At 51.4% G+C, this 16,617-nt stretch overlaps 1 protein-coding gene and 1 pseudogene across 9 annotated transcripts in view; one reads left to right on the top strand and one right to left on the bottom strand.

Moving 5' to 3' along the window:
• The window catches only part of FBXO42 (F-box protein 42), a 112,318-nt gene extending 101,397 nt beyond the window's left edge, over window positions 1-10,921 (bottom strand). For 2 of the 9 annotated variants that reach the window (XM_002722323.6, XM_089301466.1), the window contains exon 1: window positions 10,692-10,921. The gene's annotated coding sequence lies outside the window, so the exon portion shown is untranslated. The remainder of the gene's footprint in view (window positions 1-10,691) is intronic. The other 7 variants (XM_070079235.2, XM_089301463.1, XM_070079234.2 and 4 more) reach the window with 6 other exon arrangements.
• A 4,322-nt stretch (window positions 10,922-15,243) lies between these two features.
• Window positions 15,244-15,341, top strand: LOC127488245 (U6 spliceosomal RNA; annotated as a pseudogene).
• Window positions 15,342-16,617: the final 1,276 nt, after the last annotated feature.

Below are 16,617 nucleotides of genomic sequence, written 5' to 3'. Positions count from 1 at the left end.
TAAATATATTAATAGCTAAAGTTGTTGAAAACTTTATTCTGGCTTCACTACTTAAAAAAGAAACCTACATAACAAAAGGATACATGTCTAATATTTAGCAAAAGAAGGCAACAAAAGAATATCTAAAGTATGGTTCCATTTATGTAAAGTTGACAAGCAAAATCAAACTACTATTTGAGGATACATTCATCACTGGTAAAACTATTATTTACCACAAAAGTTAGGACACGGTTACTTCTGCGAGAGAGGCAAATGGCTGTAATCAGAGATGGGTACAACGGAAGCACCTCTGGGACATCAGCCACATTCTGCTTCTTGACTGGATGATGGTTACTCAGGTATTTGCTTATAATTATTCTTTTTTATTACTTTATTTTTGACAGGAAGAGTTAGACAGTGAGAGAGAGACACAAAAAAAGGTCTTCCTTCTGTTGGTTCACCCCCCCAAATGGCTGCTACAGCCGGCATGCTGCACTGATTTGAAGCCAAGAGCCAGGTGCTTCTTCCTGGTCGCCCATGCGGGTGCAGGGGCCCAAGCACTTGGGCCATCCTCCACTGCCTTCCCAGGCCACAGCAGAGAGCCAGACTGGAAGAAGAGCAACCAGGACAGAATCCGGTGCCCCGACCGGGACTAGAACCTGGGATGCCAGCGCTGCAGACGGAGGATTAGGCAAGTGAGCTGTGGCGCTGGCCTACAATTATACTGTTTTTTTTTGTTTTTGTTTTTGTTTTTGTTTTTGTTTTTGACAGGCAGAGTTAGACAGTGAGAGAGAGAGAGAGAGAGAGAGAAAGGTCTTCCTTTTTCTGTTGGTTCGCCCCCCCCCAAATGGCCGCTACAGCTGGCACGCTGCGCCGATCCGAAGCCAGGAGTCAGGTGTTTCCTCCTGGTCTCCCATGCAGGTGCAGGGGCCCAAGCATCTGGCCATCCTCCACTGCCTTCCCGGGCCACAGCAGAGAGCTGGACTGGAAGAGGGGCAACCGGGACAGAATCCAGTGTCCCAACCGGGACTAGAACCCGGGGTGCCGGCGCCACAGGCAGAGGATTAGCCAAGTGAACCACGGCACTGGCCTATAATTATTCTTTAAATTGCATATGCACTCTTCTGCATTATTCATGCTATAAAGAATAACGTTCACACATTTCACCTACATTAGGTCCAGAGTGCACAGCAGGGAAGGAACTGTGGCACAGCAGCTTCGGCTGCTTGCAACACTCTACCCCACATCAGAGTGCTGGTCTGAGTCCCAGTTTCCCGCTTCCTGCTGATGCATCCTGGGAGGCAGCGAGTGCTTGGGTCTCTGCCACCCGTGCAAGAGACCCAGACAGAGTTCTGGGCTCCTGGCTTTGGGCCTAGACCAACGCTGGCTACTGTGGGCATCTGGAGTGTGAACTAACAGACAGAAGCTCTCTGTCTCTGTCTCTCCTTTTCCCTCTCGCTGTTGCTTTGCCCCTCAAGTGGAAGAAAACACATTACAGGGAGGGGAGAGCATAGCAAAACCAACCTGTCAGAGGTAAAAGAACAACCAAATCATAAGAAACTCGGGTGAAAAGGACACCTCACTGAAACTTCTCAAGGTTTCTGTGCTTCTCAAATGTTAATGTGAATCTAGCTTAAACTATAGATTTGGATTCAGTAAGCCTGGGGTGGCACCTGACATTCTGCGCTCTAACTTTGATGTTGCTAGTCCTGGCACTCTGAGCCAGCAGTCTTACATGAGTGTTAAAATGCAGCATGTGGCCGGCGCCGCGGCTCACTAGGCTAATCCTCCACCTAGCGGGGCCGGCACACCGGGTTCTAGTCCCAGTCGGGGCGCCGGATTCTGTCCCGGTAGCCCCTCTTCCAGGCCAGCTCTCTGCTGTGGCCAGGGAGTGCACTGGAGGATGGCCCAAGTACTTGGGCCCTGCACCCGCATGGGAGACCAGGAGGAAGCACCTGGCTCCTGCCATCGGATCAGCGCGGCGTGCCGGCCGCAGCGCGCCAGCCATGGCGGCCATTGGAGGGTGAACCAACGGCAAAGGAAGACCTTTCTCTCTGTCTCTCTCTGTCCACTCTGCCTGTTAAAAAAAAAAAAAAAAAAAGCAGCATGTGTCAAAACTAGATAAGGGGCATGCCATGTCGGGGTAGGCCACCACCTGCAGCTAACGCGCCTGGGAAGGCAGTAGAGGACAGCCCAACTGCTTCAGCCCCTTTACCCATAAGGGACTCCCGGACTCTAGCTTCAGTCTGGCCCAGTTCTGGCTGTAGCAGCAATTTGGAAAGCAAACCAGTGGATGTAAGATCTCTCTATTTCTCCCTCCCTCTCTGTAACCCCACCTTTCAAATAAATAAATCTTTTTTAAAAAATATCATATCATGTTGTAGTTTCCAGGCATTCTCTACCTGTAAGCAGACAAGCAGCATGGTAAAATGTTATTTCAGGAAGAACCCAAGGTACTCCACAGTCCCCCAGTGTTCCCATCAGATCTCAGCCTGCAAGCAAAGCCAGCTTCCCCACTGACACACAAAAATACTCTGCAAAGAGCAGAACACATTTTCACAAGATACAGCAAGGGGATGGAAACTGTCATTTCCATTTCTTTTTTCTCGCAATGCTCTGAGCAAAGGAATAATGTCCTCCTGTCCCTGCCTAACTAAAACACCCATTTCTCTAGGCCAGAGGAAAGTCCCTCCTTCCATCATCAGTCACAGTTACAAGTTTTGTGTTTTTTGTTTGTTTGTTTTGACAGGCAGAGTTACACAGTCAGAGAGAGACAGAGAGAAAGGTCTTCCTTTTTCCACTGGTTCACCCCCCAAATGGCCGCTACAGTTGGCGCTGAGCCAATCCGAAGCCAGGAGCCAGGTGCTTCTCCTGGTCTCCCATGCGGGTGCAGGGCCCAAGGACCTGGGCCATTCTCCACTGTTCTCCCCGGCCCCAGCAGAGAGCTGGACTGGAAAAGGAGCAACCGGGACAGAATCCGGTGCCCTGACTGGGGGTAGAACCCGGGGTGCTGGCGCCACAGGTGGAGGATTAGCCTAGTGAGCCGCGGCGCCAGCCAAGTTACAAGTTTTTATGTGTGACTTTTTCTCCATAACCAGATTTTAAATTCATGGAAGGCAGATAAAGTCTTGACTGTTCCTTATCCTTGAAAATTTTAAATAACAGCAGTGTATGCACACAAAGTAAATCTTTTGTTTGACCAGCTTACTTGATTATAAAAATCACCTACTAGTAGTGGCGGCGCCGCAGCTCACTTGGCTAATCCTCCGCCTGGGCGCCAGCACCCCAGGTTCTAGTCCTGGTCGGGGCGCCGGATTCTGTCCCGGTTGCTTCTCTTCCAGTCCAGCTCTCTGCTGTGGCCCGGGAAGGCAGTGGAGGATGGCCCAAGTGCTTGGGCCCTGAACCTGCATGGGAGACCAGGAGGAAACACCTGGCTCCTGGCTTTGGATTGGCGCAACGCGCCTGCCATAGCGGTCATTTGGCGGGGGTGAACCAAGGAAAAAGGAAGACCTTTCTCTCTGTCTCTCTCTCACTGCAATTCTGCCTGTCAAAAAAAGGAAAGGGGGCGGGGGGGAGGGCACCTACCAAGTAGATTTCCTGGGTATTATTTTCGAAAACAGGGATGGGCCTAGGAATCTTACCAACAAGCACTGCATACACAAATTAAGAAAGTACTTTTAAGCTCCAGGTTAAGGCGTGGGTGTTTAATAAAGCAGTTAAGACTCTCTTTGGGATGCCTGCATCGGTGTCAGAGTGCCTGGGTCTGAGTCTGACTGCTCCCAACGCCGCCTCGCTGTTAAGCTTGTCATGGAGGGCAGCAGGTGGCGGCTCCAGTACCTCTGTCCATCCCACATGATAACTGGCACCTCCTACTCGCGTTCCCAGCTCTGAAAGTGAGGCTGAGGTGCTGATCCCTCCTTCACAGTCATAAAAGACCTGAGAGAGCCGGCGCCGTGGCTCAATAGGCTAATCCTCCACCTTGCGGCGCCGGCACACCGGGTTCTAGTCCCGGTCGGGGCGCCGGATTCTGTCCCGGTTGCCCCTCTTCCAGGCCAGCTCTCTGCTATGGCCAGGGAGTGCAGTGGAGGATGGCCCAGGTGCTTGGGCCCTGCACCCCATGGGAGACCAGGAAAAGCACCTGGATCCTGGCTCCTGCCATCGGATCAGCGCGGTGCGCCGGCTGCAGCGGCGGCCATTGGAGGGTGAACCAACGGCAAAGGAAGACCTTTCTCTCTCTGTCTCTCTCTCTCACTGTCCACTCTGCCTATAAAAAAAAAAAAAATAAAAAAAAAATAAAAAAAATAAAAGACCTGAGAACACCTTCTTGGACCTTTGTTTTCCCCTTGGGTAAGAGTTTCACCCTACAGTTAGTAACCTCAGGTTACTACCCTACTTCTTTTTGCTCTTCCAGTCTTGCAACAGACGTGTTCCAATCCCCTGTAATACATCCCCTCTGTCTGAAATATCTGGTACTTTTTTCTCTTTGGGGTTAGTTCCTTTTGGATGAAATATTTTAAGGATAAAAATAACCATAAAATAAATAAATAACTGTAAAGAAATATTAAATTTACCTTAATAATTCTGTTAGTAGTAATATGGGGGCCGGTGCCGTGGTTCACTTGGTTAATCCTCTGCCTGCGGCGCCGACACCCCATATGGGCGCCGGGTTCTAGCTCCAGTTGCTCCTCTTCCAGGCCAGCTCTCTGCTGTGGCCCAGGAGGGCAGTGGAGGATGGCCCAAGTGCTTGGGCCGCTGCACCCGCATGGAGACCAGGAGGAAGCACCTGGCTCCTGGCTTCGGATTGGCGCAGCACCGGCCATAGTGGCCATTTGGGGAGTGAACCAACAGAAGGAAGACCTTTTGGTCTGTCTCTCTCTCTCTCTCTCACTGTCTATAACTCTGTCAAATAAATAAATAAATAAAATAAAAAAGTAGTAATATGGGTACTGTATTTTTAAACTTCAAAGCAGTAAATGTTAATATTATTAACACCAAGATTTTCAGTGTAAGAGAAGACAAACAAAATCTAAACATAAAAATGTAATATGTTAAAATTCAACTGTAAATATCAATACAAAATCTCGATTTCTAATAAGCATTATTTTTCTAGTTCTGCCTCGGAGAAGGACCTGCAAACAACGAAGACCCTGAAGCAGAGCCTCCCGAGCACTTAGATCTTGGTTTCCCTAAAGCAGACACTAGATCCTCCTGGAAAAATGACTGATTTCAGGTCAAAGACAGGGAGAGTACAAGGTGACCCTGGGATAACTTGTGACAAAAACAAGGGAAGCACCCAAAGACCTATAGGGAATGTCAAAAGTATATAACACCTACTTTTCAAAGAGGATCCTACTGGCCAGATTTCAATGTCAAAAATTGCAAGGGTGGGGACCAGCGTTATGGCACAGCAGGTTGAGTGGGGCCAGCATCCATACTAGAGTGCCAGTTCAAGTCTACATTTTTTTCTTAAAAGATTTTTTTTTACTTATTTGAAAGAGAGAGTTAGAGAGAGGCACAGGCAGAGAAAGAGAAGTCTTCCACCCACTGGTTCACACCCAAATGGCCACAACAGTCGGAGTGGGGCCGATCCGAAGCCAAGAGTTTCTTCTGGGTCTCCCACACGCGTGCAGGGGCTCAAGGACTTGGGCCATCTTCTACTGCTTTTTCAGACCATAGCGAAGAGCTGGATTGGAACTGGAGCAGTTGGGACTTGAACCAGTGCCCATATGAGATGCCAACACTGTAGGCAGCGGCTTTATGTGCTACACCACAGCACCTAGCTGGCTGTTCCACTTTCTGATCCAGTTTCCTGCTAACTCAGCCTGGAAATGCAGCCAAAGATGGCCCAAGTGCTTGGGACATTGGCACCCATGTGAGGGATCCAGATGAAGTGCCTGGTTCCTGGCTTCAGCCTGGCCCAGATCCAGCTGTTGCAGTCATTTGGAGATGAACCAGCAGATGGAAGAGCTCATGTTCTCTCTCACTCTGTCTCTCCCTCTCCCTCTGATACTCTGCCTCTGAAATAAATAAATCTTTTTTTGTAAAGTGTGATGGCTGTAACCAAGTATAAATTAATTAATACATTTAAACATTTACAGTAATACAGAAAACAGCAAACAATCTTATTTGCCACTTGAGAGGTAACTATTGCATCAATTCTTTACTAAGAAAGTTTTCAACAAAGTGGCCAGCATTGTGGACAGGAGATACAGCTGCTGCCTGGTACACTGGCATTCCATATAGGTACCAGTTCAAGTCCCGGCTGCTCCACTTCCGATCCAGCCCCTACTGATGCACCTGGGAAGGCAGCAGAGGATAGTCCAATTGCTTGGGCCCCTGCACCCACATGGGAGACCCAGAAGCAGCTCCTGGCTTCCATCTGACCCAGCCCTAGCCATTGTAGCCACTGGGAGTGAACCAGCTGATGGAAGACCCCTCTGTCTCTTCCTCTTTGTCTAAAGCGCTGCCTTTCAAATAAAATAAAATAAAATAAAACACTTTGTCTTCTCAAAGAACAATAAAGAAAACATGAATTTGCAAGATCACATCATACCAGTAAATTCCTTAAAATAGCTGAAGTAAAATTACCCTTGGGTGGGCATTTGGTGCAGTGGTTAAGACACTCCTCTGGACACCCGCATTCCACATCAGAGTGGCTGAACTCCCACATCCAGCCTCCTGTCCACGCACACCCTAGGAAGCAGCAAGTGATGGCCAGGCCCTGGATGTTGCAGGCGTTCAGGGAATGAATCAGCATGGGACATCTTTGTCTCTCTTTCAGACAAAATAAATTTTAATTACTCTAAATATTAAATATACTCAAGCAATACTAAAACTAAAACCTGCTTGCATTAACAGAAATTAAACTATTTCAGATTCATAGATTTTGGCATGGCCTCTTGCACTTAAATAATTTTAAAAAGTTAGTTGCACTAGGGCTGGCGCTGTGGCACACCAGGTTAAGCTGCATCCCACACAGGTACCGGTTTGAGTCCCAGCTGCTGCATCTCCCATCCAGCTCCCTGCGAATGCACCTAGGGAAAGCAGCAGCAGATGACCTAAGTACTTAGGCCCCTGCACCCACATGGGAAACCTGGATGAAGCTCCTGGCATCAGCCTGGCCCAGTCCCCACTATTGTGGCCATTTGGGGAGTGAACCAACAGGTGAAAGACCTCTCTCTCTGTCTCTCCCTCTCTGTAACTCTTCCTTTCAAATAAATAAAATTCTTATTTTTTTTCTTATTGGAGAGTCAGAAAGAAAAAGAGAATGGGAGAGTTCTCGTCCCCTAGTTCACATGCCCAAATGCCTGAAAAGACTAGGCCTGCGTTGTGCTGCATCTAGCAGCCAGGAACACAATCCATGTCTTCATCGTGGGCGGCAGGAACTCAACTACTTGAGCCATCACCTGCTGTCTCCAGGGTCCACACTGGCAGGAAGTTAAAATCAGGAGCCAGAGCTAGTCATTAAACTCAGGCCCTCTGATACAGAATGCACACATCTTAAGTATGAGGCCAAATGCCCAACCTTCGGAATTCTAAAATGATTTGTTGGGGCCGCCAATTGCAGTGACTGCATCCACAGGGGTGCTGGTTAGAGTTCTGGCTGCTCCACTTCCGATCCAGCTCTCTGCTATGGCCTGAGAAAGCAGTAGAAGATGGCCCAAGTTCTTGGGCCCCTGCACCTGCGTGTGGGAACCGGAAGAAGCTCCTGGCTCCTGGCTTCGGATCGGCCCAGCTCTGGACATTGTGACCATTTGGGCAGTGAACCAGTGGATGGAAGACCTTTCTCTCTTTCTCTCTCTGCCTTTGCCTCTATTTAAAAAAAAAAAAAAAAAAAAAAAAAGACTTGTCTATCTGTCACATCCCTCTACATGTAACAAACTGACGATACAGAAAAATGAAAACAGCACTTTTCTATCACAAACTTAAAGCACAATTAAGATAGAGATGCTTCATGTTCAAATAACAGTGCCGCATACTCTATTCACTCCAAAAGTTCATAAAAATGTTGCAAGATAGGGGGCAACATGCTAAATTAATTATAAAACAATAGCACCAAGGTGTAAACTTGTATTGGCATACAGAAGTTCAATATCACAAAAGCTAACCAACCTCCATCCACATTCACAGACTCAACGATGGTTTTCTGGGTTAAGCTGTTAGCTTCATGCAAAAAAAGTAGTTTCTTCTCATGCTGACTACAGTCAACACACTAAGAACGTCAACTAAACATTTAGTAAGTAAATGTGATCAAATTGAAAACATGTACAGCCTCTTGTGGGAGTTTACAAAACAAAAACTGAAACACGGCATCACTCTCCAGTTGTCACCGCTCAGTAACCCAAGCTCTCTAACTAAAGCTGCAACGGTCGTTTGTCGCCTGTGCCTGTGACTCACTCGGGTTCTCAAGACTGCCGGATTTCTGAGAATGCAGAAAGCGAAACTGGGGCATGCTGTGTGGGAAGCGTCCTGGGAGTGAATGAATAAAAGAGGAAAGGAATTGGATAGAATGCTCAAATGTTCATAAAACGCAAGGCTTTCACAAAAGGTAGACTTCTGCAGAATGGAAGCCTGGGGAAAGCCCTCGGGGCTCTGAGAAGCCTTCCCGGCTCCACTCTCAGAGGACAAGCAGCTCAGGTGGTGTCCTAGCCCGGCTCCCCAGACAAACCCTCCGCAGCTGTGCATAACCCCCGCCTGCCTCAGAAGCAGTGCTACCTACCTCCCAAAATGCCTAGCACACGGGAGGGCCCTCAATAGGCTTCATAAAACAGGAACATTCACTCTTGTATCTGCCTTTCAGTCTACACTGTACAATGCACTCTAACAAACATTATGGCTTCTGATCCACGTACAGTCTTATGAAGCAGGAAGGGCACTATTTGACTGACGAGTTTCTGGTTTACAAAGAGTTGCTAATTCACTAAGCCCATCCTGTATCTGTCCATCTCTGAGACAGCTTGTCCTCAGGACCTCCACACTCTCGTAACTCAGGGCTTCTGCCAGCATTTCCCTGCTTGCTGCTCACAGTAAGCAGAATCACTTCTGAGTCTTACCGGGGGGCTTCACCTACACGGAACAGTATCAAAGGCCCTTCCAGAAGTCAGTCGTTAAACACAAGAATCCTCATCTATTTTTCTGATTTTGCTCTTTCTGTACCAGGCAAGAAACTGCAAAACTCAAAATGCAGGCGTGCATGATGTCATAGGCATCATGAAGTTGCATCAATACCTGATGATGATTTAGCACAACAACGCAACACATTATGCCAAGAAGCAGAATGTCAAGCCACCGGGCGGTGGTACTGCATTAATTTCACAGGTCTTCATTAGGAAATTAATATGCAGAGTGGCTCTCCAGCTTCCTGTTGGCTCAGGTTTACATCTGTAGCAAAGGCACTAAGAAAACCTACAAACGTCTAAGGAAAATGCTTTAAGAATAGAAAAACGAAAAAACGGTCAAAGAATTAGCAAATATCAAAAAAAGAGATGTCAATTTAACAAAAGCTTTGTGAAGTGCACACCACACCCATGGGTCACTACAGACCGAATGACTTATCTGTGTTGGTCTTACCAAAACCAGGAGGAGCAGGCACACAACAGCTGAGGCCCATCAGGCTCCGCAGAGCAAAGCGCTCAGGGCTCCAGCGTGCCACAGCGCAAACCCGCTGAGGAGCCACAGGCTCGCTCCCCCTCCCCGTGTTAACCCATGATGTCATCATTCTCCCGCACAGGCAACACCAATGTGTTACAAACGGTAGCTGGTGTAGCCAAGCAAAGCTACGGCCTGCACACAGCACCATTCCAAGGGAAGCCACCATTCCTCAGGGAACAGCCCCACGATTCCGACCGGCTTCCCCGCGTGGAAGACACCAAAGTCTTCCAGTTCACGCAGAACAACAACAACAGAAAGTTGTTCTCATCGAGGACAGCACAGCATCGCTGCCAGCAGGTGCGAGCTGGGAACCGACGTGCCCGGCCCGCCCTCCGAGGCATCCGAGCCCCGCCGCCGCAGAGTCCAAAGACCGACACGTCCCCTCCTTTTCCCAGCCCAAGTCTCGCAACGCGATGGGTTCTCCCGACCCTCAACAGCCCCCAGGTTTCCCACGAGCCGCGCGAGCGCTGAAGTTACTGTGCAAACCACCCAGACCTCACGGCCGATCTGCCTTCGCTTACACATTCGTTCCCCCCTCCACGGCTCCCTCGGCACTAACAGCCCTCGCCGGCCACAACGTGCACCTGCTGGCCTCCAGCAAGGGCATCAGCAGTCCCCACTTCTCTAGGGAAACACTCAGAAAGCCAGGAGAGGCCGCCCGCGTTTCTGCGTTACAGGCCAATTCCAATCGCCGCAGCCCCAGGTCTGCAGGGCACTCGACTCCGGCTCCTCTCGCAAGGAGCCAAAGGGCCGGGGGCCGGGGAGAAAGGCTACCCAGAGCCATCCTGGCCCGGGCCACACGCCCCTTCGCGGCCCCGGTGGCGGGATGCCTTCGCTCCCATTCCAATGGCTGGCTTGGAAAGGGGCTCGCCTCCCCGCCTCCCCCAGGGGGCCCGAGGATGACGACAGCAAGGTGCCCAGGCCAGGCAGGACCGAGCCTCCCACAGGCTGCGAAGGCAGCGCCGGACCCGAGGCGCCCGCTGCCCGCCGCGGGTCTGGGGAATAAAGGGGCAGCGGGCGCCGGCTCCCAGCCGCGGCCCCGGGAGGGGGAGAGGCCTCACCTGGCCCAGCCCGCTCCTCGCTCTCGGGTCCGCTCCGCCGGCGACGGTGGTGAGGGAGCCGGGGACAGGGCCAGAGCAGAGGCGCTCGGCCTCCGGCCGCGCTGGCAGCGCTCGGGGTTCCTCACAGCTGGCAGGACCCCGAGCCGCCCGGAGCCGCCATCTTCCCCCACTCAAACGCCGCCGCCGCCGCCGCAGCTGCTGTGGCTGAGAAGACAGCGCGGAGCGCGCATGCGCAGGGGGCCGGGCGCGGCGAACACATGCGCGTGCGCGCGCGCGCACTCACGTCAGCGCGGCGGGACGGCGCGGGGCGGCCGGGGCGTGGCGCCATGTTGAGAAGGGCCGTGGTCGCCACCCGGGGTTCGTGGCAGGTGGGAGTGGCGGCGCTGGAGGGGAGCGGAACTTGAGCGCCGGCCTCCCCAGCGCCCTGAGAGCTGCCTTCAGACCTGCAGCCGCCCTCCCGCACTGTGGGCCTTGGCCAGTGGGTTGAGTCTGAGACGTAGAACCGGGCAGTGAGCACACAGGTTCCCCAAGGGCCTGGTGAGCCTGGGGAGGGAAGCCTCCCTTAGGGAAAGGAGTCACTGAGGGCAGAGCCCCCCAGCAGACGTGGAGGGAGTGGGGTTAGACAGGCGTTAACTTGCCCTTTGATTCCCAAGCTCCTGACTTAGCCCATCACCACGGGCTGGGTTCAGAAAATGCCTTTTAAGGGAGCAACCTGGTGTGTAGGGGAGACCCTTACCAAGCCTGGCCGTCCTCACAGCTTGTGGCCAGGCGGGAGGGCTTCAGCTTTCACCGCCTGTGTCAACACTGGAAGCGCAGGAACCATCTGCAGACTCCTGGGGCGAACCCTGACATCTCTCGGGGCACAGGCGTGGACCAGAGCCCAGTTCCTCTCAAGCGGGGGGGGGGGGGGGGGGAGGCTCTGTTGAGCAGACGTGGTCGGTCCAGGAAGCACCGGGGTCCTCACATTTGAATGATGCAGAGACCCTGAAAAGTATATACCTGGAATCCCGCTGTGACACACACGGATTCAAGCAACGGAGGAAAAGTCACAGCAAAAGGGAAGTTTGACAAATACAACTGGTACAAGAAGTGTTTAAGTCACTGTCATTAAAAACTCCAAGCTTGGGGCCTGCACTGTGGCTTAGCAAGTGACGCTGGCATCCCGTATGGGTGCCGGTCTGAGTCCAGGTTGCTGGAGTTCCCATCCAGCTCCTTGCTAATGGGCGGCGGAAGGCGGCGGAAGATGGGCCACGTGCTTAGACCCCTGCACCCACGTCGGAGACTCGGAAGAAGTTCCTGGCTCCTGGCTTTGGTCTGGTCCAGCCCTGGCAGTTGCGACCATTTGGAGAGTGAACTAATGGATGGAAGACCTCTCTCTCTCTCTCTCTCTCTCTCTCTAACTCTGACTTCCAAATAAATATTTAAAAAAAAAACTTGTCATAGAACTTGTGCGCCCCCCACCCGTGTTAGTGCTTCCTCTCAAAAGTGCAGGTTTCGGGGCGGCGCTGTGGTGCAGTGGGTTGAACCGCTGCCTACAGTGCCAACATCCCATATGGGCATTGGTTAGAGTCCTGGCTGCCCCACTGCCAGTCGAGCTCCCTGCTAACACACCTGGTGTGGGGAGCAACTCGGACTAGACTAAGTTACTGGAATTAAGACTTATTCTATGCATCTGCTCTCCCACAATATGGCGCTGAGAAGGGAGTAACAACTTCTACGCAGCTGCCTCTCGCCAATTTGATTGACTGAGCTGCAGGAGCTGATCTTGCTCCTGATTGGAGGAGAGCAGCGTACTCGGCGTGTGGGTAGCAGAGTTGGGATTGGTGGAAGAGGACTATAAAGGAGGAGAGAGACAACATGCACCAGGAACATCTATCTGAAGGAACACCTGTGCAGCCCCCGAGAGAGCCGGCCGGAGGCGGTGTGCCGCTCCCCCGCGGAAGTGGGGAAAGTGGCTAGGGGGAACCGCCCTTCCACGGAGGTGGAAGGGTCGGTAGCCAACCCAGGAAGAACCAGCAGCAAACCCGGGGAGGGCCGAGCAGACGAAAGAACAGCGCAGGGTCCTGTGTCGTTCCTCCACGAAGAGGGGGAGCGACACCTGGGAAAGCAGTGGAAGATGGCCTAAATCCTTGGGCCCCTGCCATCCATGTGGGAGACCCAGAAGAAGCTCCTAGCTCCTGGCTTTGCCCTGGCCCAGCCCCAGCTGCTGCAGCCATCTGGGGAGTGAACCAGCAGATGGACGATTTCTCTGCCTCTCCTCTCTCTCTCTCTCTCTCTCTCTCTCTCTGTAACTCTGCCTTTCACATACATATAATAAATCTAAAAATGCAAGCCGGCGCCGTGGCTCAATAGGCTAATCCTCCACCTTGCGGCGCCGGCACACCGGGTTCTAGTCCCGGTTGGGGCGCCGGATTCTGTCCCAGTTGCCCCTCTTCCAGGCCAGCTCTCTGCTATGGCCCGGGAGTGCAGTGGAGGATGGCCCAGGTGCTTGGGCCCTGCACCCCATGGGAGACCAGGAAAAGCACCTGGATCCTGGCTCCTGCCATCGGATCAGCGCGGTGCGCCGGCTGCAGCGGCGGCCATTGGAGGGTGATCCAACGGCAAAGGAAGACCTTTCTCTCTGTCTCTCTCTCTCTCACTGTCCACTCTGCCTGTCAAAAAATAAAAATAAAAAAAAAAATAAAAATGCAGGTTCCAGGGCCCTCCTGTGATCATTGCCTCAGATTCTTACTTAAGCTCCTGGAGGAATCTGATGGCTGGTAAGGATTGGAACTCTGGTCAGAGAAAGGTCAGATACCCGGCCGCTGTGCACTGAGTCTCTTAGCTCAAAGATGGCAGGCATTTTTGTCTGTGTGTGTGTGTGTGTGTGTGTGTGTGTGTTTAAGGTTTATTTATTTTTTTGAAAAGCAAATGACTGCAGGGCCGGCGCCGTGGCTCAATAGGCTAATCCTCCACCTAGCGGCGCCGGCACACCGGGTTCTAGTCCCGGTCGGGGCGCCGGATTCTGTCCCGGTTGCCCCTCTTCCAGGCCGGCTCTCTGCTGTGGCCAGGGGGTGCAGTGGAGGATGGCCCAGGTGCTTGGGCCCTGCACCCCATGGGAGACCAGGAGGAGCACCTGGATCCTGGCTCCTGCCATCGGATCAGCGCGGTGCGCCGGCTGCAGCGGCGGCCGTTGGAGGGTGAACCAACGGCAGAAGGAAGACCTTTCTCTCTCTGTCTCTCTCTCTCACTGTCCACTCTGCCTGTCAAAAAAAAAAAAAAAAAGAAAAAGAAAAAAAAAAGCAAATGACTGCAAAAGCCAAGGCTGGACCAGACTGAAGCCAGGAGCCATCTGGGTCTCCCACATGGGTAGCAGGGACCTAAGGATTTGGGCCATCTTCCACGGCTTTCCCAGGCCTGTTAGCAGGGAGCTGGACCAGCAGAAGAGACGGGACTAGGACTTGAATCGGCACTATTGTCTGGGATGCAGCATTGCAAGCGGAGTGGTACCCCTGTGCCACACACTAGCCTTCATTTGTGTCTGTTTTGTTCACTGCTTCATCCCCAGCTCCTCACGCAGAGCCTGGCACACAGGACAGACTCACTCAAAAATTGTTGAATTTAGGCCAGCGCCGCGGCTCAATAGGCTAATCCTCCGCCTTGCGGCACCGGCACACCAGGTTCTAGTCCCGGTCAGGGTGCCAGATTCTGTCCCGGTTGCCCCTCTTCCAGGCCAGCTCTCTGCTGTGGCCCGGGAGTGCAGTGGAGGATGGCCCAAGTGCTTGGGCCCTGCACCCGTGTGGGAGACCAGGAGAAGCACCTGGCTCCTGCCATCGGATCAGCACGGTGCACCGGCCGCAGCGCCCCAGCCATGGCAGCCATTGGAGGGTGAACTAACGGCAAAAGGAAGACCCTTTCTTTTCTCTCTGCCTCTCTCTCTCACTGTCCATTCTGCCTGTCCAAAAAAAAAAAAAAAAAAAATTGTTGAATTTAAAGAATGAACTGGGAATTGGCAACCAAGGGGACATTCAGTAAACAAATATGTAATGAATATATACTACATGCCAGAGCATGTGTTATGTATGGTAATGTATTTTAAAATAAAACTACAGGGGCTAGCGCTGAGGTATAGTGGGTAAAGCCGCCGCCTGCAGTGCCAGCATCCCATATGGGCACTGATTCTAGTCCTGGCTGCTCCACTTCTGATCCAGTTCTCTGCTATGACCTGGGAAAGCAGTGGAAGATGACCCAAGTCCTTTGGGCCCCTGCACCTGCGTGGGAGACCCAGAAGAAGCTCCTGGCTCCTGGCTTCAGATCAGTGCATCCTCAGCTGTTGTGCCCAACTGGGGGAGTGAACCAGTGGATGGAAGATCTCTCCCTCTCCCTCTCCGTCTTTCCTTTCTCTATGTAACTCTGACTTTCAAATAAATAAATAAATAAATCTTTAAAAAAAAAGAGAGAGAGAGAGAGAAAGAAATGGGACAATGATCAGGCACACTCAAGCTCAGGGCAGGAGCCAAAATCGGAACCTTTCATCCGGTTAAGCATTATAAACTGGCTGAAAAATAAAAATGTGCTCACTTCGGCAGCACATATACTAAAATACAGAGAAGATTAGCATGGCCCCTACACAAGGATGACACGCAAATTCGTGAAGCGTTCCATAGTTCAAAAATAAATAAATAACAAATAAAATAAAACTACCAAGTTCTATGACTCCCTGGAGTCATAGCCCCAGTGCCCACTAGGAGAGAGGGATGAGAAACAATAAGCCAACATAAAATGACAAAGTGTGAAATGCACAAAAGTAAGACCGAAGCAGAGCTTCACTAATAGTCACAGCTGATGCTTGTCAGCACTTGTGTTAAGTGGCTAAGGAGGTGCCATTAGTGTGCTCATTTCACAGATGAAGAAGCGGAGGCACACGAGGGTCAAACAGCTCACCGAAGCACCATCACAGGCAGGGCCCGGATCCAGAGGGTCTCGCCCTCTTACTCTGGAGCTCTACCTTGCTTCCGAAAGTCCGGGGCACGACAGAACCGAGACCAGGGTACTTACAGCCTGGAATGCCAGGACGAAGGCTGGACGTGACCCCCTAGGTCACAGTGACGGCAGGCAGAGAGGCCAGGCGTCCACAGTGGTGTTTCGGGACCATCTCTGCGGTGTGAAGACCGAATGGGACGTGGCTGGAGAGGAGGGACGAAGCCAGGCCGAGCAAGGCGGCTGGAGCCTTCCTGACCAGTTTCCACGCGATGCTCGCCCAGAGTCCATCCAAAGTATGCCCCACTGAAATCCGTCTCCTGTGTTTTTACTTATTTGGAATAGGTAAGAAAAATGAAGTCCATCCACCAGCCCCCACCCCCACCCTCTCCCTGCCACCAGGTCTACTACTGTTACAACTTCCTTGTATCTCTCTAGAGCTAGATACACTCACAAATAAATCACAACTTACCAAGAGCAGCATAGACACACGCTGCTCATTGCTTGCTTTTTTAAAAACTTACCTATAGTTCTTTAAAATCACTCAGCACCAGGATTGTCTAACTTTGTTCACAGCTGGATTTTACCCCTTTCATAGATGCACCATGACTTCTTATAAACAAATCTTGTAGTGATGAACCTTTACTTGTGTCCAGTTTTTTGTGATTAGAAACAAAGTGGCAATAGATATTCTCGGGGTCAAAAGTCACCTACATTTTAAATATTGGTAAGCTGCCATTTATTTCTTAACTGTTTTAAAAACCTCAGCTTGTGCAATAAATAGAAATTTTTTTCACTAGGGGCTTTGCTGTTGCATTCCCATCACATATCAGACAGCTTTATGTTGTATACCAACCATATTGAGTACTTCTTTCAAAAAAATTTTGGGGGGCCAGCTCTGTGGTACAGCGGGTTAACGCCCTGGCCTGAAGTGCTGGCATCCCATATGGGTGCCAGTTCGAGACCT

Source organism: Oryctolagus cuniculus, chromosome 7, assembly GCF_051225735.1.
Source record: "Oryctolagus cuniculus isolate XC-2025 breed Fujian yellow rabbit chromosome 7, ASM5122573v1, whole genome shotgun sequence".
In the NCBI taxonomy this organism is placed as follows: Eukaryota; Metazoa; Chordata; class Mammalia; order Lagomorpha; family Leporidae; genus Oryctolagus; species Oryctolagus cuniculus.
This window is presented reverse-complemented; position numbering and strand designations above follow the sequence as displayed.